This window comes from Rhinopithecus bieti, unplaced genomic scaffold (genome assembly GCF_001698545.2).
Source record: "Rhinopithecus bieti isolate Rb0 unplaced genomic scaffold, ASM169854v2 scaffold_30965, whole genome shotgun sequence".
Taxonomy (NCBI): Eukaryota; Metazoa; Chordata; class Mammalia; order Primates; family Cercopithecidae; genus Rhinopithecus; species Rhinopithecus bieti.
Window position 1 is genome coordinate 163,164 of NW_016813425.1, and position 24,891 is coordinate 188,054.

At 44.0% G+C, this 24,891-nt stretch overlaps 1 protein-coding gene and 1 long non-coding RNA gene across 5 annotated transcripts in view; one reads left to right on the forward strand and one right to left on the reverse strand.

The window, feature by feature from the left end:
- Positions 1-24,891, reverse strand: part of LOC108512880 (uncharacterized) — a 119,771-nt gene that overhangs the window by 5,326 nt on the left and 89,554 nt on the right. For all 3 annotated transcript variants that reach the window (XR_001880729.1, XR_001880728.1, XR_001880730.1), the window contains 2 exons: positions 11,765-11,888; positions 4,164-4,283 (listed from right to left, as the gene is read on the reverse strand). This is a non-coding gene — a long non-coding RNA (uncharacterized LOC108512880). The remainder of the gene's footprint in view (positions 1-4,163; positions 4,284-11,764; positions 11,889-24,891) is intronic.
- CCNY (cyclin Y) overlaps positions 20,843-24,891 on the forward strand; it is a 322,018-nt gene continuing 317,969 nt past the window's right edge. Inside the window, exons 1-3 of one of the 2 annotated variants that reach the window (XM_017848398.1) lie at positions 20,843-20,992; positions 21,637-21,744; positions 23,804-23,904. The gene's annotated coding sequence lies outside the window, so the exon portion shown is untranslated. The remainder of the gene's footprint in view (positions 20,993-21,636; positions 21,745-23,803; positions 23,905-24,891) is intronic. The other variant, XM_017848399.1, reaches the window with a different exon arrangement.

Genomic DNA, 24,891 nt, shown 5'->3' on the forward strand with positions numbered 1-24,891 from the left:
AATAGAGAAACCATGTTATAAATGGAAAAGCTCAGTATTCTAAAGATGTCAGTTCTGAAATCAATCTATAAATTCAATACCACTCCAATCAACACCCTAACAGGGCTTCTTTTTCCATAGAACCCAGCAAACATCTCAGACTTCACAGTGAATTGTGAAAGGCCAATATAGTGACTGAATCATGGCTCCCATGAAAATGGCCACCTGTTAAAGGCTGGACCTGTGGATATGTTACAATAGCAAAAGAGACTTTTCAGATGTGATTAAATTAAGGGACTTGAGATGAGGAGATTATCCTGGATTATTGGGTAGGCCAATCACTAGGGTCCTTCTAAGAGGACAGTGGGATGGTCAGAGTGAGAAAGAGGCTATGTGACCAGAGGAGCAGAGAGAGAGACCAGAATATGCTGCACTGCTGCCTCGCAGAAGGGGAAGGAGCCACATGCCCAAAAATGTAGGCAGCTTCTAGAAGCTGGAAAAGACAAGGACATGGATTCTTCCCAAGAGCCTCCAGGAGGAACACAGAGCTCCAGAGCTGCAAGAGAATAAACCTGTGTTGTTTTCACCCCCTAAGTTTGTGGTAATTTGTTGTAACAGCAACAGGAGACTAACACAGTAAAATATAGTCAACTGACTTAGAAGAATAAGGAGAGAAACTTGCTTTCCAGGTATCAAGACTTTCTAGAAAACGATTGTGATTTGAGTAATATGGAACAGATGCAGAGTGTGAGACCAATGAAACAGAAAGGAATGACAACCACTTGCTGAGTACGGTATGTCTGGAGCTGGCGTTACAAACCAGGAGGAAAAGAACAGACTGTTTAATAAACGGTGCTGGATAACTGCTTATGCACATGATAAATCAAATGAGGCACATACCTCATTTAATAAAATACATTCTGGCCAGGCCCAGTGGCTCACACCTATAATCCCAGCACTTTGGGAGGCTGAGGCGGGTGGATCACTTGAGGTCAGGAGTTTGAGATCAGCCTGGCCAACATGGTAAAACCCCATCTCTACAAATACAAAAATTAGCTGAGTGTTGTGGTGTGTGCCTGTAATCTCAGCTACTCAGGAGGCTGAGGCAGGAGAATCGCTTGAACCCAGGAGGCAGAGGTTGCAGTGAGCCGAGATCATACCACTGCACTCCATCCTGGGTGACAGAACGAGATTCCATCTCAAAAATAAATAAATAAATAATAAAAATACATTCTATCAATCAAACTTTAAAACTTTTGAAGGAAATTAGAAGAATGTCTATATCAGGATTAAGATTTGTTGAAAAATTATTGAAAAGCTCAAACAATAGAGAAAAGTCAGGTAGAGATCAACTATGTTAAAAAAGAAAACTGCTGTATGACAACACCATAACAAGGGTAAGAGACAAACCACAGACGAGAATATGTTTTCATCACATAAAACTGGCAGAGAATTATTATCTAGATATAACAAGAACTAGCCTAATTTTTTTTTTTTTTTTTTTTTTTTTTTGAGACAGAGCCTTACTCTGTTGCCCAGACTGGCGTGCAGTGGTGCGATCTCAGCTCACTGCAACCTCCACCTCCTAGGTTCAAGCAATTCTCATGCCTCAACCTCCCCAGTAGCTGAGACTAAAGGTACCCGCCACCATATCCAGCTAATTTTTTTTTTTTTTTTTGTAGTTTTAGTAGAGACAGGGTTTCACCATGTTGGCCAGGCTGGTCTCGGAACTCCTGACCTCAAAGTGATCTGTCCACTGTGGCCTCTCAAAGTGCTGGGATTACAGGTGTGAGCCACCGTGCCCGGCCTTAAGAACTAATATAAATTAATAAGGAAAAATACAACAATCCACATGCAAAATGGGTGAAAACTGAATGTTTACAAAAGGGAAAAAGCAATGAATAAACAGGAAAATATGCTGAATCTTTCTTGTTTTAAGGAAATGAAGTTTAAACAATAATTATCATTTCATATTCAGCAGATGGGTGAAAAATTATAATACCACCTAGTGTTGGGAGGATAGGGAGGAACAGGGACTCATACACTACTAGTTGGAATGTAAATTGCATCTTTATAGAGAAATTGGTCGCTATCTATCAACCTTGAAGAGGCAGGTTTGTTGGGAGACCTCTTAGGTTTATATCTGAGCGACTCTCAAATAAGGAGGCTGATACAAGGAGACTGTTTACTGCAACAGTGTTTATAATAGAAAATTTTAGCCGGGCGCCTGTGATCCCAGCACTTTAGGAATATGAGGCCGGTGGATCACCTGAGATCAGGAGTTCGAGACCAGCCTGGCCACTAAAAATAAAAAATTACTAAAATACTACTAAAATACAAAATTAGCTGGGCGCATGCCTGTAATCCCAGCTACTCAGGAGGCAAGGCTGGAGAATCGCTTGAACCCGGGAGGCGGAGGCTACAGTGAGCTGAGATTTTAACACTGCACTCCAGCCAGGGTGACAAGAGCAAAACTCTGCCTCAAAAAAAAAAAAAGGATAAAAGAAAATGTTGGAAAGAACCTAAGTGTCCTTCAGTGAAGAAGGGTAACTGTAGCTTATTCATACAAAGGAATGCTATTCAACAGTTCAAATGCATGAATTACAGCTACGTGGGTCCAAAGGATCAATGCTGGACCGTGTTTCCCATAAGAAAAAACTGCAAACTGATCTAAGAGTTATACCATTTGTGTTAGTTTTACACTCCTAAAATAACACTATAGGCCAGGTGCAATGGCTCACGCCTGTAATCCCAGCAGTTTGGGAGGCCGAGGCGTGTGGATTGCTTGAGGCCAGGAGTTTAAGACCAGCCTGGGCAACGTGGCAAATCCCCTTCTCTACTAAAAATACAAAAATTAGCCGGGTGTGGTGGTGGGTGCCTGTGGTTCCAGCTACTCCAGAGGCTGAGGTGGAAGGGTCCCTTGAGCCCAGGAGTTAGAGGCTGCAGTGAGTCCAGACAGCGCCGCTGCACTCCTGCCTGGGCGAAGGAGTGAGACTGTCTCCAAAAGAAGAAAAAGAAGCCAGTTCTGCTCACTTTTGTCCTCTCTGCTGCCTAGCTTGCAAACATGATGGCTGAGGAGGATCCAGGCCGTCCTAAATTACAAGGTGACCTTGATGACAGGTCACACTCTGAGGATGGAGAGGCAGAAACAGCATCGTAAGAACTCCAGCGTGGCTTTTATGTGAAGCCGCCATACTGGCTCCTGAAAGGGCCCCCTATGTCGGAGCTGTTAATATGAGAATAAACTCTAGTATTCAAGCCACTCTCATGAGGTTTCTGTTACTCCTAGGGGAATGCAACTCCTAACTGACACAGCTTCCGCATTGTGGAGTCTGACCTAAGCAGATCTGTACTGTGATTTTAGTGATTCAGTTTTACCTTTGGTCCCATTATTCTGAATGTCGGTTGGGGTACGTTTATTCACAAGACTGCAGATTGCAGACTCCACCACCACCCGTGAAGTAATAGAGCATGCATTTGAGATTTTATCTAGAGTTTTTTTTTAATTTTTAAATTTTTTTTGTAGAGATAGGATCTTGCTGTGTTGGCCAGGCTGGTCTTGAATTCCTGGCCTCAAGTGATCTTTCTGCCTCAGTCTCCCAAAGTACTGGGATTACAGGTGTGAGCCACTGCACCCAACCTATCTGTAGTTTTTTAAAAAATATTAAGTAAAGGGTTGACAACACCGAGTACAATCCCTTCTGTAGATAAAATATACCCAAATGTTAATATCATATCTCCTTAAAATACATTGAAAACACATACATTTATTTTGTAGCTACTATTATAAGGTGGGAAAGTTTATATATTTTTTGTAGCTGGCACCAGAATACTTTTGAGAGGAAAAAAAAAAGAACCTGTTTCTGTTGGGAAATCTATCGGTGTGCTTGGGGTGGAAGCTGCTTGCCTAGAGCCTGAGCATTGGCTGCCCCCAGGGTTGAAGAACTTGAACACTCCCTTTAATTAGAGAGTAGAGAATTTCGTAACTCCCAGGGCTCCTTTTTGTGGGAGGTGGAAGTGTTAGGTGGGATTTGCTGTGTGATAAAGGCTTCCCTGGGAACCTACTTGTTCACAGCTCACAAAGTGTGAATGTGAGTCTGCGTGCATGTGCACGCCAACTCTGATGGCAGGAACTTACGGTCAAATAGTGGCGGTAGGCGCAGTGGCAGAAACAGGAGGCCTACCTGCAGCCAGTGTCTTGATGACATTTTGGGGTTTCTCCTGACATCCTCAGAGATAAATGACTCTAGGACTTAGCCGGAAGTCCATGATCACTGTGGCTGCCAAGCCCATGGATCCAGGTGCTGGAGAGGGGGAAAGTATTACAGACCAATTTCATTTTTAAATATGAGAGCCAAAATTCTGAATAAAATATTCATAAAGATGATTTAAAAGTACATTTAAATAGTAATATAGATCAACTAAGTGAGATTCACCTTAGGAACACAAAACTCAAAAAAAAATTGTAATGCAAAATGTTACGAAATCTGTAAATAGAACTCATATTCATTTGTTAAGAAGGAAAAATACGATTATCTCCATAGATGCCAAAAACTGGAACCACGTTCTCCAGCTTTCCTCCCAACCCGGAGAGACCAAACAAAATGGCAAGTGGAACACCGCGATTTCTGTTCTTGTGCAAAATTCATCCTTGGATTCCTATGTCTCTGTGTGGCCCGCCTCTTTCTTGTTGGGTATATTAGGGTGATTCTTAAGGAATTCCCCACCGCCACTCACTTCCGTTCCTCTTATTTATTTATTTATTTTGAGACAAGGTCTTGCTCTGTTGCCCAGGCTGGAGTACAGTGGCGTGATCTCAACTCACTGCAACCTCCGCCTCCCGGGTTCAAACAATGCTCCTACCTCAGCCTCCTGAGTAGCTGGGACTACAGCCGCGTGCCACCACACCCAGCTAATTTTTGTGTATTTTTAGTAGAGATGGTGTTTCACCATGTTGGTCAGGCTGGTCTCGAACTCCTGACCTCAAGTGATCTGCCTGCCTCGGCCTCCCAAAGTGCTGGGATTATAGGCGTGAGCCACCTCGCCCTGCCTTTTTGTTAAATATTTTTAAAGGGGCCACGCAAATCTTCTCTGTATCATTCCAATTTTAGTATACGTGCTGCTGAGGTGAGCACGACATCTGTTCCCCTTATACTGCTGCTAGGAGTGGGAATGGGATGAGTCAGGAGCACCTAGAACCTGCTTGGTCAAGAGGATAGTGGGACTCTCCCACATCACTCTTACTCTTGATGGGAATTTTTTAAGATTATGATATAAGTAAGACCAATCCCTCCATGCCCTATCCACAAGTACCTTTTGTAATTGCCACTGCATTATTTTGCTGCTTTTAAACCACCTCTTTATTTTGTTGTGAATTTTGGGGAGGTATCTCATTGGAGTCTCTCCCTATTTTACCACCGAGGTCTAGGATATGCACTAATTTTAAAAGAGAAATTGGCAACTTTTGTGGGAGGGGGAGGGATCCTTGACAGTCACATATGGATTGATTAAGACCCTATTCTGCTTTTCCCGTGGAATGGGAACCTCTGGAGCCTGTGGTTCTACTATGAGCCTGGCTATCAGGCAATCACAAAGCTCCCATTTGAGGTAAGAAGACACCACGCCAGGCACAGTGGCTCACACCTGTAGTCCCAGAGCTTTGGGAGGCCGAAGTGGGAGGATCACTTGAGGCCAGGAGTTTGAGACTTGCCTGGGCAACAAAGCAAGACACTATCTCTATTTAAAAAATTAGCCAGGCAGGCTGGGCACAGTGGCTCACTCCTGTAATCCCAGCACTTTGGGAGACCGGGTTGGGCGGATCACCTGAGGTCAGGAGTTCAAGACCAGCCTGACCAACATGGAGAAACCCCATCTCTCCTAAAAATACAAAATTAGCCAGGCGTGGTGGCACATGCTTGTAATGGGGGAGGCTGAGACAGGAGAATCGCTTGAATGCAGGAGGCGGAGGTCACAGTGAGCCGAGATCGCACCATTGCACTCCAGCCTGGGCAACAAGAGCGAAACTCTATCTCAAATAAATAAATAAATTAGCTAAGCATTGTGGCATGCACCTGTGGTCCCAGCTACTCGGGAGGCTGAGTCAGGAGGATCACTTGAGGCCAGAAGTTCAAGGTCACAGCGAGCTATGATTGCACCACTGTACTCCAGTCTGGGCAACAGAGTGAGACCCTCTCTCTTTAAAAAAAAGAAAAATTCAGAAATCAGATACTTTATAGGGAAGGCAGGACAGGAACTGAAGATAGCCTTCTTATCTGTCTTTGGAACTTTCCACAAAATGTTGCAGTAATGACAGCCCCTGAGGCAGAGAAGCAAAAGAGATTTAAGAAGGAATTTCTGGTGCCACACATTCAGAACATTAAATGGATTTAGAATTGTCACCAACTGGTTCTGGTGGCAGGATGCCCAAACACATTCAGATGGGAACCAGCAGTAATGAGTATTGTCAGGAATCATCTGTTAGATTTCTAAACACACACGAACAGGACAGAGGAAGGACCTCTGTATAGGAGTGAAACCAGAGAGACTTGTGCCTGAAGCCTGTGCTACTCAATCAGAAACTCTAGGAAACATGTATTTTTACAAAGCTCTACAGACAATTCTGTTACCCAGTGCTGTGGTTTAATGTGTCTGGCAAATGCCAGGTGTTGGAACTGAATCCCCAATGTGGCAGTCTTGAGGGGCGGGGCCTTTAAGAGGTGACTGGGTCATGAGGGCTCTGCTCTCATGAATGGATTAGCCCATGAACCCATAATACGGGCCAGGTGCAGTGGCTCACGCCTGTAATCCCAGCACTTTGGGAGGCCGAGGTGGGTGGATCACCTGAGGTCAGGAGTTCAAGACCAGCCTGGCCCACATAGTAAAACCCCATCTCTACTAAAAATACAAAAATTAGCTGGGCTTGGTGATGGGTGCCTGTAATTCCAGCTACTTGGGAGGCTGAGGCAGGAGAATCGCTTGAACCCGGGAGGCGGAGGTTGCAGTAAGCCGAGATGGCGCCATTGCACTCTAGCCTGGGCGACAGAGTGAGACCCCATCTCAAAAACAAAGAAACAAAAAACATAATCATTGGCCATGCACAGTGGCTCACACCAGTAATCCCAACACTTTGGAGGCTGAAGCAGGTCAATCCTTTGAGGCCAGGAGTTCAAGACCAGTCTGGGCAAGATACACACCACTGCACTCTGGCCTGTGTGACGGAGTGAGACTCTGTCTCTTAAAACAAAATAAAACCAAAATTTGACATAATAATGATATTTATGATTGATAACAAATACTGAGACACATAAGAATTTTAGGAATCTCATACAATTTTGGAGCACATATTGATAATACATTTATATAAATATAACTCAAAGAAGGTTAAATGCCATTTCTCATTTAACAGTGCTTCCCATATAATTATTTACATAGTAAATAAGCCTAACACATCTCTCTTGGACTCCCAGGGGTCCTTTTTGGAGCCTCTAAAAGTTAGTTCGAGGTTAAAAGGACAATTTTAGATTTTAAAATTTGACTTTGGGATGTTTATCCAATACGAAAGGTTTAAAACGCCTGATCAAAATAGGAGTACAGGTCACTGCAAAGTAATATTCATTTAGCTAAAGTGATAATTCAGATTTCAAAAGCAAAACCTTTACTCTTTGATAGAGAGACACTCAGTTTTCAAACGATCAAAAGACCTAATAAAATAGCATAAGACCAACAGAAGCTGTCTCTCCTTCTCCGCTTTTTTACAGTTGATCTCAAAGGTAAACAAAACCTTTTGCTTTTATTAATACTACACGAAAATCTCATTCAAAAGAGAAAACCAACTTCTACTTTTGCATTAGTGTTTTGTTTTGTTTTGCTATGTATCAGGGGCAGCACCCAGGACAGAGGCCAGAGCTGTAAAGACAATACCCAGAGTTTTGCTCTGTTGCCCAGGCTGGAGAGTAGCGGCGTGATCTCAGCTCACTGCAACCTTCACCTCCCGGGTTCAAGCGTTTCTCCTGCCTCAGCCTCTCAAGTAGCTGGGATTACAGAGGTGCACCACCATGCCCAGCAAATGTTTGTAGTTTTAGTAGATACGGGGTTTTTCCATGTTGCCCAGGCTGGTCTCAAACTCTTGGACTCAAGTGATCTCCCCGCCTTGGCCTCCCAAAGTGCTGGAATTACAGACGTGAGCTACCATGTTATGCTGCATTAGTGTATTATTAATAGTTAGGCCAATTTCAACAAAGCCTTATAAATAGATGCATCCAATTTCAATCAACTTTGACCACACAAAGTAAGATTTCTGTTTACCTTTTATAACCTCTTCCAAGTTTTCTCATTCTTTCCCCCCAACTTTCTATATCTATTCATCTAAACTAGACAAAATTACTTTTCCTGTAGCAAAAACCACATTCTCATGCCTTTCCTATCGCCCTCCTCACCAAAAACACATACTTTTCTTTTCTTTTTTTTTTTTTTTTTTGAGACGGAGTCTCGCTGTCACCCAGGCTGGAGTACAGTGGCCGGATCTCAGCTCACTGCAAGCTCCGCCTCCCGGGTTCACGCCATTCTCCTGCCTCAGCCTCCCGAGTAGCTGGGACTACAGGCGCCGGCCACCACGCCCGGCTAGTTTTGTATTTTTTAGTAGAGACGGGGTTTCACCGTGCTGGCCAGGATGGTCTCGATCTCCTGACCTCGTGATCCGCCCGTCTCGGCCTCCCAAAGTGCTGGGATTACAGGCTTGAGCCACCGCGCCCGGCCACACATACTTTTCTTATACACTCTGTATACAGAAGTGTTTCTCTCAGTTCTAGTTTTAGTTGTATATTAACTATAATTTTAACTCTTAGTAGCCCTATTTTTCAGTGAAAAACCTAGGGAGTAAGTCATTTTAATTGCTATGTATCAGGGGCAGCACCCAGGGCAGAGCCCAGAGGTGTAAAGACAATACCCAGAGGACCCAACCCTTCCCAGAATGGCCAGGAAATCCTGCTGAGCCAGGGAAGATGGGCCTAGGCACTGCAGACACACGTGGGTCCCAGGCCTCACCATGGCCACTGTGTAGACTCCAGAATCAAATGGCTCCAAACCTAAGTCATAAAGTCACAGACAAATCAAGCAAGTTTCAAAAATATCTCCTAGCACTTTGGGAGGCTGAGGCGGGAGGATCTCTTGAGCCCAGGAGTTCAAGATCATCCCGGGCAAGATAAGGAGATGCCATCCCTTCAAAAAGTAAAAAAAAAATTTAGGCAGGTATGGAGGCATGCACCTGTAGTCCCAGCTACTCGGGAGGCTGAAGTGAGAGGATAACTTGAGCCTGGAAGGCCAAGGCTATAGTGTTCCAGCCTGGGCAACACAGCAGGACTATGTTTCAAAAACAAAAACAACAACAAGAAAAATTACAGAAGCTGTTAACAGGTTTACAACCTTAAAACATCATGGAGACAGTATAAACCCGTCTAAACTCAGGCAAAATGTCTAAATTAAATTCAGACGATGTTTTTATTTTATTGTATCAACAATATTAAAACTGGCTTTATTTATCAAAGGTTATTAAAGTTGCATGAATTTGAATATGATTTGGGCTCATTTACTTAATTTATAAATGCTAATTTATTTATAAGTAAATTTGGCACCATGTAGACAATATACAAGCAAACATGTGTATATAAAAATACATGCAGATGGCTGGGTGCGGTGGCTCACGCCTGTAATCCCAGCACTTTGGGAGGCCAAGGCTGGTGGATCACCTGAGGTCAGGAGTTCAAGACCACCCTGATCAACATGGAGAAACCCCATCTCTACTAAAAATACAAAATTAGTTGGGTGTGGTGGTGGGTGCCTGTAATCCCACCTACTCAGGAGGCTGAGGCAGGAGAACTGCTTGAACCTGGAAGGCAGAGCTTGCAGTGAGCCGAGATAGCGCCACTGCACTCCAGCCTGGGCGACAGAGTGAGACTCCGTCTCAAACAAAAAAAAAAAGAAAAAAAAAAACATGCAGAAGTAAATAAAGGCCTTACAGCTTTGATTTCAAAATTATAGCCATGAGACTGGTAAAACTCACTAGTTTAAAAGGACAGGTGGATTAAACTGTGTCTCTGTAAATGGAACAGGTTAAAGTTTATCTGTCTCACATAGCTGAAGCCCTTACTGAGATAATAAGAGAAAATAATCTCTTATTATCAGATTTCAACCAGGAAAACAGCCAATATTTTGGGTTTTGAACCTTTTAACCAAAAGGAAGTAGCTCCCTAATTGGGAATCGAACCCAGTCCACAGTGGTGAAAGCACAGAATTTTAACTCCTAGGCCACAAGGTGGAGTGGCTGCCACTACAAATTCTGCAGGGAATCCAAAGCAGGCAGTTTGAGTGTACAAAGGATTTTAATTTTGTTTTCTGTCAGATTTGTGTTCTGAACTTTTTGTTAGGAAAATGTCTAAGGCTAGCCATGATACTATGAGTGCCTTTCTTTTAATTTGATCTTTCCTTAAACGCAAATAAGGCACTTGTTTGGAATGAAAGGTCTCTAAAATAGTTTTAGTTTAGGGGCCTTTGTAATTTAAAGAATCAATCTTTTGGCCACTGATGATTAGAATTTCCTGAGATGTGGCCAGGCACGGTGGCACAAGCCTGTAATCCCAGCACTTTGGGAGGCCGAGGTGGGTGGATCACCCGAGGTCAGGAGTTCGAGACCAGCCTGCCAACATGGTGAAACCCTGTCTCGACTAAAAATACAAAAATTAGCCGGGTATGGTGGTGCGTCTCTGTAATCCCAGTTACTTGGGAGGCTGAGACAGGAGAATTGCTTGAACCCAGGAGGCAGAGGTTGCAGGGGACCGAGATCGAGCCACTGCACTCTAGCCTGGGTGCCAGAGCGAGACTCTGTCTCAAAAAAAAAAAAAAAAAAAAAAAAATTTCCTGAGATGTACTTACACAAATAGCAACTCAATCTAATAAACCTCTTCATGGAATGCCCAGGAGGTAATTTTCCAGGTTTCAATTAAGTTTTTACCAATAAACAAGAGGTGCTTCTTAGAGAGGGCATAGAACAGGCAGCCTCAACGATCCCCATCCTCACAAATTCACCCCCAGGAATAGACTAAGGCAGCAAAAGGTTCTTGTTGCCACAGATGATAAAGGATGGTTTTTACATACAGTGCCTCTAGTATCCCACAAATTTGTGGGGGCCCGCCAGTCACACACCTATTAAGCTGTGACACCAGGCAGGCCCTCCTGGGATTGGACTTTCCCAGGACTAACCAGGCAGCAAGGTTGAGACAACAAAAGCACCTTATAAATAGGACTCATTGGCCAGGCACAGTGGTGCATGCCTGTAATCCCAGCTACTCAGGAGGCTGATGCAAGAGTATCACTTGAACCTGGGTGGCGGAGTTTGCAGTGGGTCAAGATCACGCCACTGCATTCCAGCCTGGGTGACAGAGCAAGACTCTATCTCAAAACAAACAAACAAACAAAAAAACTGCAGGACCAGCTGGCACAGTGCGCTTCTGGGGGTTCTAGGTCCATGTTCTACCCTATGGCACCCCTCTTTATGACAGATCCATAACAAAATAGAATGGAAAAGACTCTGAGAGAAAAAGGATCAGACGATATGAATATTCATGCCTAAAAGTACACCAGAATCGCTACTTAACCCAAGACTAGACACACAAATCCTTTTCTCCAGTTAATCAAGATTTTAGGAAAGGGGAAAGAGACAAACAGTGCTTTCTGCTGTCTGCTTGACAGCAGAAGAGAGAGGCCGGGAGGCTGGCTGGTAGGAATTTCTTACCCTTCTGATGCTTTGACAGGTCCTGGGTTCCCTCGACTGTGGCTTCCAGAAAAGTAGAGCAGCTTTAATATCCTGTCTGTGATGCCAACACTATAGGGGCCAAGGGAAACTTCACGAAGGTTTGCTGAACATCAACAGACAAAGACAGATTATTAAGAGACAAAGCATGCAAATCTATTAACACGCACAGGGGAAAATCACGGAGCGATTACCCCAGCTTCCCAGTGGAGCACAGAAGCTTTTCTGCCTTTTTTTCTTTTTTGAGACGGAGTCTCGCTCTGTTGCCCAGGCTAGAGTACAGTGGCGCCATCTTGGCTCACTGCAACCTCTACCTCCCAGGTTCAAGTGATTCTCGTGCCTCAGCCTCCAGAGTAGCTGGGATTACCCCACCACCACACCCTACTACTTTTTTGTATTTTTATTAGATATGGGATTTGGCCATGTTGGCCAGGCTGGTCTTGAACTCCTGACCTCAAGTGATCCACCCACCTGGGCCTCCCAAAGTGTTGGGATTACAGGCGTGAGCCACTGGGCCCAGACTTTTCTACCATTTTGAGATTACAGAAAGAATGGGACCTCAGAGCATGGCCTCAGAAAGGTTATGGTGGTAAGTCAGGTGATGGTGGCAAAATAGATTATGGATGGGAGAGAAGAGGATGCCTGGCTAGCAAAGGTGGTCCTGTTATGCAGCTGAAACCTCACGGGTAGCAGCCCTCAGAGAGAAGAGGTGGGAAATATTCCTTTCAGATCTTGAGAGATGTCAGACTCTCAGTTCATCTTTCCTAGATCTGGACCAGGGAGGACCTCAGAGAGCCTGGCTGCAAGGATGCAGGTTTGCTTTACAGAGGCAAAGTTCCACGCAGACGACAGCTTTGCAGGGCTGCTTGGCTCTCTGAAGAACTATCTCAAAATATGTCAGCAAAGGATATTTTGGGGTGAAATATTTTGGTTTCCTTCAGTATCTCAGGATCTTTGGAGCTTAAAATCAAGTTATCTGACCAGACCTATGATCTGATTTCTTTTGAGATCTTAGAAGAAAACTTAGAATGATAAAACAAGAACAGGCTATGAGAATGTGGGAAAATGAGAGGCTGGAGTTGGATGTTTTGATCCTCAGAATCCTCATTCAACAAATAAGGAGTAAAATACTGTAATATATAGTGTATGTCTCTATATACAGATATATGGAGATACACAGAGTTGCCAGATTAGTGTATTTGGGACATTCTTAGGTTAAAAACTTATTTTTAAAATCTGAAATTTAGATATTACTGGGTGCCCTGTATTTTTATTTGGTAAACCTGGCAGCCTTAGTAATTTTAAGCAAAAATTAAATATAATGTTTGCTAAAAAAATAGACTCTATTAATAAATTTCAATCATTTCCCCCAAAACCTTCCTAGGATAAATTATTCTGTTTTAAAAGAGGGCGAAGGTGTTAAGTCGCGCTGACTAAAATTTGCTAACTGACCTCTAGAGGGAGCCAAATTGATAAAGAAACCGAAATGACATCCTAAATCCAGTGAATTTCTCTTTCTTTTATTTTTTTAATTTTTTTTATTTTTTGAGATGGAGTCTTGCTCTGTTGTGCAGTGGCGCAATCTCGGCTCACTGCAACCTCCACCTCCCAGGTTCAAGCGATTTTTCTGCCTCAGCTTCCTGAGTAGCTAGGATTACAGGCTTGTGCTACTACCCCTGGCTAATTTTTTCTGTTTTTAGTAGTGACTTGTAATATTTTTAGTAGACACGGGGTTTCGCCATGTTGGCTAGGCTGGTCTTGAACTCCTGACCTCAAGTGATCCGCCTGCTTCGGCCTCCCAAAGCCCTGGGATTACAGGTTTGAGCCACCGTGCTCAGTCTGGATTTGCCTTAAATCATGATCCCAAAATGAGCCCTATATGAGATGTAATCACTTCTCTAAAAGAAATGTTTCTTACTTCCTTAAAACAACATAGCACATTTAATGCTTTTTAAAAAGTAACAATGCGTGCTCTTCAAGGAAAGAATCCTTTGCGTTAAACCTTTCCATGTGCCGGGGAAGCCAGATGGGGGTAGGAGTGGAGCGTCGGGTGCAGGCTCACAGGAGCCACCTGAATAACGAATTCTGACACTGATTATGTAATGCGTTGAACTTAAAATTATAAACACGAATGTAATTCCAAAGGTGGTTACTGAGTCTTTGAGAAAAACACCAGGCAAGTTGTAGAAAATCTCCAAAATCTGTCCTCTTGACCCATCAGACATCTCCCCATGGGACATCCTCCCCACCCAGCATTCTTTGGCTAGAGGAGAAAAGTTCTGTTCTCAGACGTGGAAGGGAAAGGCTCTTCCTGTTTTCCTTTCTGCTTCCACGAACTCCCTTGCACTCTGGTTTGAAGTAAATTGCTGTTTTCCTTTAAATTTTTTTCAAAGGATCATCCATTGCTTAAAGATAATGCCATTAGGCTGGGCATGGTGGCTCACGCCTGCAATCCCAGCACTTTGGGAGGCCCAGGTGGGCAGATCATGAGGTCAGGAGATCGAGACCATCTTGGTCAAGATGGTGAAACCCCATCTCTACTAAAAATACCAAAATTAGCTGGGTATGGTGGCACGTGCCTGTAATCCCAGCTACTTGGGAGGCTGAGGCAGGAGAATCGCTTGAACCAGGGAAGTGGAGGTTGCAGTGGGCTGAGATTGCGCCACTGCACTCTAGCCTGGCGACAGAGTGAGACTCTGTCTCAAACAACAACAAAAACATAAGGCCATTATAACAATCTATGACCCAGCCAAGTTTGTCTCAAAACATAAAGAGGGAGAGGCCAGGCACAGTGGCTCACACCTGTAATCCCAGCACTTTGGGAGGCAGAGGTGGGCGGATCACTGGAGGCCAGGAGTTTGAGACCAGCCTGGTCAACATGATGAAACCCTGTCTCTAGTAAAAATACAAAAATTATCTGGGCGTGGTGGTGTGCACCTTTAATCTCAGCTACTCAGGAGGCTGAGGCAGGAGAATTGCTTGAACCTGGGGGGCGGAGGTTGCAGTGAGCCGAGACCATGCCACTGTACTTCAGCCTGGGCAAAGGAGTGAGAGTCTGTCTCAAAAAAAAAAAAAAAAAAGCATTTGGGGCCTAGTGTGGTGGTTCATACATGTAGTCCCAGCATTTTGGGAGGCCAAGGCAGGAGGATCCTTGAGGCCACAAGTTCAACATCAGGCTGTGCAATATGTCTACAAAAAGTTAACACATTAGCTGGGCATGGTGTTTCATGCTGGTAGTCCCAGCTACTCAGGAGGCTGAGGCAGGAGGATCACTTGAGCCCAAGAGTTGGGGGCTGCAGTGAACTATGATTGTACTGCTGCACCCCAGCCTGGGTGACAGAGACCCTATTTCACTAAAAACAAAAAAAAAAAAATTTTAATTAATTATTTAATTCGAATAAAGAGGGAACACTTGGAATTTAGAAAACCCTATCTCTTCAAAAGCCTATTTTGCAAAATCAAACATTTACTCTTTCTCTTTGCCTTTTTTTTCTTTTTTTTTTTAAACGGAGTCTCACTCTGTCTCCCAGGCTGGAGTGCAGTGGCCTGATCTTGTGCCTTAGCCTCCTGAGTAGCTGGGACTACAGGTGTGCACCACCACGCCAGGCTAATTTTTTGTGTTTAGTAGAGATGGAGTTTTACCATGTTGACCAGGCTGATCTTGAACTCCTGACCTCAGGTGATCCACCTGCCTCGGCCTCCCAAAGTGTTGGGATTACAGGCATGAGCCACTGTGCCTGGCCTTGCCTTCTTGACACAAAAATTATAATCCTGCCTGAAGCAGATGCATGATGCCAACAGAATAGGGAAAGGTCATATATGTGTTGGGGGATCCAAGCACATTATATATTGAATATCCCAATAATATCCCTTACAATGTTATTTAGTGTCATAGCCAATCTGGCTTCATCAAGTACCTTTTTTTTTTTTTTTAAAGAGAGATGGGGTCTTGATATGTTGTCCAGGCTGTAGTGCAGTGGCTATTCACAGATGTGATCATAGCACACTGCAGATTCTAACTCCTGGGCTGAAAGTGATCCTCCCATCTGAGCCTCCCCAGTAGTTGGGACTATATGCACAAGACCACACTCTGCTAATTTCTTTTCTTTTCTTTTTCTTTTTGAGACAGGGTCTTGCTTTGTCACCCAGGCTGGGGTGCATTGGCTATTCACAGGCATGATCATAGCGCATTGCAGCCCCAACCTACCAGGCTCAAGTGATCCACCCATCTCAGTCTCCTGAGTAGCTGGGACTACAGGCACATGCCAGCACACTTGTTTTTTTCTTTTTTTTGTAGAGATGAGGTCCCACTTTGTTGCTCTGGCTGGTTTTGAACTCCTAGGCTTAAGCAGTCCTCCCACCTCAGCCTCCCAAACTCCTAGGATTACAGGTATGAGCCACCACACCCAGCTCCTGCTAATTAAAAAAAATTTTTTTTTTTTTTAGAAACGGGGCTTGGCTATGTTGCCCAGGCTGGTCTCAACCTCCTGGCCCCAAGCAATTCTCCTGCCTCAGCCTCCCAAGTAGCTGGTACCACAAGTGCATGCCCCCATGCCCGGCCTCAAGTACTTTCTTATGTTTGATGTTTAGCCAGTAGTTATTAAAATCCAAGCAAAGAAAAACAAACCTCTTGGCACTCACATTCTTCATTAGGATATATGCCATGTCCCTATTATCTGGAGGTCATCCTTTGGGGCCACTCTAACTCTCCACAAACATCAGAAAAAAAAAAAAACAATGGAAAATATTTCTCAGTGCCCGAAGTAACTTTAGTAGAAGATGACTTAGCTGGCAGTCTAACTGATAAACAAATTGTTCTAAAATAACTTTCCGTGTGATCATCTGTTGTTAAAAATTAGGTCATTGCAGGCTGGGAGACATGGCTCACGCCTATAATCCCAGCACTTTGTGAGGTGGATCACTTGAGGCCAGGAGTTTGAGACCAGCCTGGCCAACAGAGGAAACCCCTTCTCTACTAAAAATACAAAAATTGACTGGGCGCGGTGGCTCACTCCTGTAATCCCAGCACTTTGGGTGGCTGAGGCGGATGGATCACAAGGTCAAGAGATAGAGACCATCCTGGCTAACACGGTGAAACCCCGTCCCTACTAAAAATACAAAAAAAATTAGCCTGGCATGGTGGTGGGCACCTATAGTCCCAGCTACTTGGGAGGCTGAGGCAGAAAAAATGGTATGAACCTGGGAAGTGGAGCCTACAGTGAGCCGAGATCGTGCCACTGCACTCCAGCCTGGGCGAGGGAGAGCAAGGCTCCGTCTCAAAATTAAAAACAACAACAACAAAAAATTAGCCGGGCATGATGATACGTGCCTGTAATCCCAGCTACTGAGGAGGCTGAGACATGAGAATCATTTGAACCTGGGAGGCAGAGGCTGCAGTGAGCCAAGATTGTGTCACTGCACACCAGCCTGAGTTACAGAGCCAGACTCTGTCTCAAAACAAACAACAACAAAACCACATCCAAAAGAGATTAGAGATAGATCAATTTTTAAAATTTATTTGTTATTGTTTAGAGACAGAGTCTTGCTCTGTCACCCAGGCTGGAGTGCAGTGACATGATCATAGCTTACTGCAGCCTCCAACTCCTGGGCTCAAGCAACCTTCCTGCCTTAGCTTCTCAAAGCACTGGGATTACAGCTGTGAGCCACCATGCCTGGCCTGATTTAAAACATTGTAATCATTATGCTGTTTTAGAATTAAGATATTTAAACTTCAGATATATTCGTCATTGAAATGGGTCAAGTTGCAGATTTTCTGGGTAATACATTTATTTTATGAAAACCAATAACCTGAAATGATGCACTTGATTGGGTGGACAGCAAAGCTATGTCTGCTATCATATACTATATACTAGGACACAAGTTCTATGAAAGCCAAAACTTTGTTTTGTTCAGCCCCTCATCCCTGCTGCCAAGAACAGAGTCTGATATATAATAAACACAAAAGAAATGTTTTTTGAATGAATTAATGTATGCTAACTCCTTTTTCAAAATTTATGTTTAATTGTGGCAATATACACATAGCATAAAATTTAACATCTTAAAATTTAATGTCTCTTTTTGTTGTTTTTTCATTTGTTTGTTTGTTTTTTGAGACAAGGTCTCACTCTGTCATTCAAGCTGGAGTGCAGTTGGGCAATCTCAGCTCACCACAGCCTCCACTTCCCAAGTCCAAGTGATCTTCCCACCTCAGCCCCCTAAGTAGCTGGGATTACAGGCACATGCCACCACGCCCGGCTAATTTTTGTATTTTTAGTAGAGACAGGGTTTTGCCATGTTGGCCAGGCTGGTCGTGAACTCCTAAGATCAAGCAATCCACCTGCCTTGACCTCCCAAAGTGCTGGGATTACAGTTGTGAGCTGCCGCGCCCAGCCAACATCTTAACCATTTTTAAGTGTACAGTTTAGTTTATCTTGCAATACTGAATCTCTATACCCATTAAACAACAATGCCCCACTTTTCCTCCCTTCAGTCCTTGGAAACCACCTTCTACTTTCTATCTCTGTGAAGACAAGAGAACTCAAGGTACCTCATATCAGTGTAATTACACAGTATGTGTCCTTTTGTGACTGGCTTATTTCACTTAGCATAGTGTTCTCAAGGGTCATCTATGTGGCATGTCAGAATTTCCTTCCTTTTCAAGGCTGAGTAATATTCCACTGCATGGATATACCACGTTTTCTTTATCCATTTGGCCATTGATGGACACGTGGGCTGTGTCCATCTTTTAGCTATTGTGAATCATGTTGGTATGAAAATGGATGTTCAAATATTGAAGACCTTCCTTTCAATTTTTCAGGGTGGGGGGCGTTTATATCCAGGAGTGACACTGCTGAATCATGTGGTAATTCCGTTTTTAACTTTTTGAAGACCCGCCATACTGTTTTCCACAATGGCTGCACCATTTGACATTTTCCCCCACCGTCCACGAGCATGTTTCTAACTCCTAAGTTTGGTGATCTGGTTTCCAGGTATGGTGCCAAGGAGCAGCAGTACATTAGGAGATGTTAGCAAGTAAAACAACAGGACAAAGTATCATCTGGCAATCTACTACTGAGAGACAAGAATTCCAAGAAGCAAAATTAGTACTAGATTATTACAATATTCAATCACGAGGCTTTCAGTGGTGTTTTGGAGATGCCATGAAAAAAGTTATGTTGATTTTTCATTGTACAAGGAGGCAGGCATCTATCTATTTCAGAAAGACATCCATTGATTCTCAATTATGTAAGTATTGTCATACCTAATTTTGTTGTTTAAAAAACCAAGACTTCCATCAAATATGGTGAAATTTTCAGCCAGGCACAGTGGCTCACGCTTGTAATCCCAGCACTTCGGAAGGGTGAGGCAGGTGGATCATGAGGTCAGGCGTTCAATACCGTCCTGGCCAACATGGTGAAACCCCGTCTTTACTAAAAAATAAATACGAAAAGTTAGCCAGGCATGGTGGCGGGTGCCTGTAATCCCAGCTACTTAAGAGGCTGAGGCAGGAGAATGGCTTGAACCTCGGAGGCGGAAGTTGCAGTGAGCCGAGATCACGCCACTGCACTCCAGCCCGGGTGACAGCACGAGGCTCCGTCTCAAAAAAAAAAAAAGTGAAATTTTCAAAGGACTGGTGGTCATTTTCATTTATCCAGAAATGTCATTTAGAGGGGATGTATCCCCTCCCTATGATGCCCCATTAGTGGGATGTTACTGCTTCCATATACAATAATGAATTATATGGATACCCTCTTGTATTAGTTCATTTTTGAACTGAAAGTGACAGCCAGAGGAGCACGAGCCAGAGAGGGGAGTTGCCACGCACTTTAAAACAACCCGATCTTGCGAGAACTAGCACCAAAGGGCTGGTGGTAAGCCATTCTGCCCCATGATCCAATCGCCTCTACCGGCCCCACCGCCAACACTGGTGATTACAGTTTGACATGAAATCTGGGCGGGGACACAGATCCAAACCATTTCACCTCCCAAATATAAAATGCGATAGTATAAGGACAAATACTAAGCTAAAATGATATTTTTAGTTCATGGTGTTTGTGGCATTGTGAAATGTTTATTGATAAAAAAAAAAAAAAGGGAATCTGGCCAGGCACAGTGGCTCACGCCTGTAATCCTAGCACTTTGGGAGGCCAAGGTGGGTGGATCACCTGAGGTCAAGAGTTCGAGACCAGCCTGGCCAACATGGTGAAATCCCATCTATACTAAAAATACAAAAATTAGCTGGGCATGGTAGCACACGCCTGTGATCTCAGCTACTCGGGAGGCTGAGGCAGGAGAATCTCTTGAACTCAGGAGGCAGAGGTTGCCGTGAGCTGAGAATGCACCACTGCACTCCAACCTGGGTGACAGAGCCATCTAAAAAAGAAAAAAAGAAAAAAAAAGAAAAAAGGAATCTAGCCAGAAAAAACCTTGGGAAGTAAGTGTGATCTTTTTTTTTTTTTTTTTTTTTTTGAGAAGGAGTCTTGCTCTGTCACCCAGGCTGGAGTGTAGTTGCTCTGTTAGACTTCATGCTCACTGTCAAACTTATTCCGCTCCCGGTTTACGCCATCTCCTGCCCAGTCTCCCGAGTAGTCTGGGACTACAGGCCCCCGCCACCTCGCCCGGCTAGGTTTTTTGTATTTAGTAGAGACGGGGTTCACCGTGTTAGCCAGGATGGTCTCGATCTCCTGACCTCTGTGATCCGCCCGCATCAGCTCCCAAAGTGCTGGGATTACAGGCTTTGAGCACCGCGCCCGGCCAGTAAGTTGATCTTTAGACATTGTGAAATAAGATACTTGAAAGGTTGAGGAAAAAATCAGGATTTTCAGGGTATTTTTAGGTTTCCTGAACCTGTGTCCTTTTCCATTCAACTCATCTTTCGTCAACCCAAATTTACAGGCCAAACCACTGAAGAATGACAAGTCTCACCTCTAATTATCATGGGGGTTAGAGCGGGGAGGAGTGCACTGTGCCCAGAGCACTAGGAACTCGAAGGAAGTTAGGGAAGACCCAGGCCCTGAGGAGGGCCATGACCTAGTGATGACACACAAGGGGCATTATTACAGTGCACACGGGGTGCCCCTGGGAGGGATGGGTGGGTGGGAGTCAGGAGAGATGTGAGCCTCATACCGGGAAGACCACACTGAGGCCACCAGGTTGAGAGCCACCTGGCTGGGGGGCTTGTCTAGGGACAGCACGGGCAGAGGCATGGAGGTGAGCTCTGTGCAACAGGAGCCAGGCCTGAGAACGCTCGGGCAGGAGGGGAACTGGGGAGTCAGGAGTCATGTTTGTGAAAAGCTTGCTCGGTGGGTGCACTAGCAGAGACTGCAGCCAGGAGACTTGGGAGGTCAGGGAATAGGGCACGATCTAGAGAAGGTGTGGAAATTGAGAATAGGGCCATGCACAGTGGCTCATGCATGTAATCCCAGAACGTTAGGAGACTGAGGTGGGAGGATCACTGGAGCCCAGCAGTTCAAGACCAACATAGTGAGACCCTGTGTCTACAAAAAATTTAAAAATTAGCCAGGCATGGTGGTGCACACCTGTAGTCCCAGCTACTTGGCGAGGCTGAGGTGGAAGGATCACTTGAGCCCAGGAGTTTGAGGCTGCAGTGAGCTAGGATCGCACCACTGCACTCCAGCCTGGGTGACAGAGTGAGACCTTGTCTCAAAATAAATAAATAAATGAAAAGAAAAATAAAGAAAGAAAGTGAGAATAAACAAGTGGTGAATAATCTGAATGGCAGGGCCATCAGAAGGGGTGCAGGAACTGTCACAAACAGCAAGGCTGTTATTTCACCATCACTTTATGTGCCACACGCTGGATTCCTTGGAAAAGCAAGGGGCTTGCTCTTCTAGGCTCACAGCCAGGAAATCGGGCAGTGAACCCAAGTCTCCTCCAGTCAAATCGACATCAAGAGCTGAACTAGGACTAAAAATCACCGCCCCAGAGCTTTTTGCTACCAGGTAAGCCTTGACCCTGTCATTTCCCAGTGCTAAAAAATATTTCTCTTCCTAGAAAAACCTTTTGTTTCTAATAAATGCTTTGTGTTTTAACAGGCAATGGGTTGTGGGGACTGGCAGTGGAGGAACATACCCATTGAAAATCAGACTAGGGACCGGGCACGGTGGCTCACGCCTGTAATCCCAGCACTTTGGGAGGCCGAGGTGGGTGGATCACCTGAGGTCAGGAGTTCAAGACCAGCCTGGCTAACATGGCGAAACCCCATCTCTACCAAAAATACAAAAAAATTAGCCAGGCATGGTGGTGCATGCCTGTAATCCCAGCTACTTGGGAGGCTGAGGGAGGAGAATTGTTTGAACCTGGGAGGTGGAGGTTGCAGTGAGCTGAGATCATCATTCCATTGTACTCCAGCCTGGGCAACAAGAGTGAAACTCCCTCTCAAAAAAAAAAAAAAGAAAAGTAAAGTAAAGAAAATCAGACTAGGGCTGGGTGCAGTGTGGCTCAAACCTGTAATCCCAGCACTCCAGGAGGCCAAGGCCAGAGGATCACTTAAGCCCAGGAGGCTGATGCTGCAGTGAGCCGTGATCATGCCACCACCCTCCAGCCTGAGCAACACAGTGAGACGTTGTCTCTAAAAAAGAAAAAGAAAATCAAACTAACACTTTGGTTTCCTCAGCAATGTTTGCTTAGGAAGTGGCCTGAATTTTACACTTTTTAAAAGTCTTTTTTAGTGACACTAGGTTTGTTTTGTTTGGTTCAGTAATACAGTCTCACTCTGTTGCCCAGACTGGAGTGCAGTGGCATGATCTAGGCTCATTGCAACCTCCACCTCCCAGGCTCAAGCGATTCTCCCAACACCTCAGCCCCAACAGGCACATGCTACCACTCCTGGCTAATCTTTTTTTAAATTTTAGTAAAGATAAGGGGGGCAGGTCTTACCATGTTGCCCAGACTGTCCTCAAACTCCTGAACTCAAGAGATCTACCTATCTCGGCCTCCCAGACTGCTGAGGTTACAGGTGTGAAGCACTGCTCCCTGCCAACACTAGGTTTTTGATGTCTTATATTGAGACTAATATTGAGTTGTAGGGGTTTTATATTAATATTAACCACTAAGCATGGGCTGGACTAATTATTTTGGCCTAACATGATGGTATTCATCTATTTTGCAAGCAACGAAGCAAGGGCTTTTTTGTGTATGTATGAAACTTCAGTGGAGATTTCAGAAAATCACTAAATGTAAGACTGTGTCGATTGTTTATGTTGTTTAAGACTTTAAAAAAATAACTAGAATGATAGAGAATGAGTCTTGGTCACATTTTATTCTTCAACTGCAAGTTGACTTATTTGGTATTTGAATCTTTAAACCTGAAAGCAAGAAAATTGCTTCTAGTTAGTTACAAACAAAATAGCCCAAGGCACTGCTATATTCTAGAATGTTCTGCAGAAAGTGTGGTTTAGGATTTATAACGATGAAGAGAATAGCAAGATAGAATGGCTGACCTCTTCCCGCCTCACCTTGTACAGTAGGGAGTCCTTGCAGACAAAACAAGCTTGCAGCTTTGAAAAAGATCTGGGATCTAAAGTGAAGGACAGGCCGGGCACGGTGGCTCACACCTGTAATCCCAGCACTTTAGGAGGCTGAGGGAGGCAGACTGCTTGAGGTCAGGAGTTCTAGACCAGCCTGGCCAACATGGTGAAACCTCGTCTCTACTAAAAATACAAAAATTAGCTGGGTATGGTGGCGGGCACCTGTAATCCCAGCTACCCGGGAGGCTGAGGCAGGAGAATCGCTTGAACCCAGAGGGCAGATGTTGCAGTGAGTCAAGATCACACCACTGCACTTGAGCCTGGATAATAGAATGAGACTCCATCTCAATAAATAAATAAATAAATAAACAAACAAATAAATAGATAAATAATAAAGTGAAGGACAGAATGAAGCCATGAAAATCAGGAGTCATGAGGGCATTTTTCTCAAAATTTTGTGGTCCATGTATCCTCACAGTCAGAATCTTCTGAGATGTTTACTATAAATACATATCCCTGGGTCTCATTCTAGAACTGCCCAGTGAAAATCTCTGGAAGAGAAGTTTGAGAACCTGTTAAGCTCTCCAGGTAATTCTGTGCATGTTCAGGCTGAGGACTGCTGCATCTGAAGAGGTAAGTCGAGAATGCTGTCAAGGTCAGTTCTGCCTAATAGAGCCTCTTCCGGACACGCTGCCATTTCCATGACCACTTGATGAGAAGTACTGCACTTAGCTTTTTCACACTTCTCAAAGTAACAGATTTATGTGTATTCATAAGGTTCCTTTTCAGTAAGTGAAAATACATCTGGGAAGATTTGGGGCTTTCATTCATATTCACATCTAACACCTGATTGAGACAATTGCTCTGATCTTGGGAGGATGTTCAACTTCAGGCAATGTTTTCTCAAAATCGAGTATTGATTGATGGATGGATTTTTGAGGTGAACATCAGCTCAAGATTTTATTAAAATATGGAACTCTTCATGAATTTACATGTCATCCTTGCCCAGGGACCATGCTAATCTTCGCTGTATCATTCCCATTCAAATTTGAATATTTAACTGGACGGTTATAAAGAAAAATAAATGTCCACCTTAGAATTGTGACTTAAGACTATTTTTTGGCCAGGTGCAGTAGCTCACACCTGAAATCCCAGCACTTTGGGAGGTGGAGGCAGGAAGGTGGCTTTAGTTAGGGAGTTTGAGAGCAGCCCTGGCAATATAGTGAAACCACGTCTTGACAAAAATAAATAAAGGCTATTTTTAATATAATGTTACATACATATGAGCAAACATAATATTAAATTCCTTAGTGTTATTGGTGTCTGAATCCAATACAAGATGTACAAATGAAATACAAACAAAACTATAAAACTAATAAAAATTAAAATTGGCAGCACTGATGAGACAGATGGTGGTGTTTGCTGAAACTAAACTGCTCATGTTAGGTTTATAGTAGTAGAAAGATGTAGCTTCAGGCCCACTTTTATTTTTGATTAAAGTAACATGACTGCAGATAAGGTTTTGTTTGCTAAATTGGAATAATTAGACTTCATACTTAACCAAACTTTCCCTGGCAAGCAATCCTTTAGTGTCACTTTTTTTTTTTTTTTTTTTTTTTT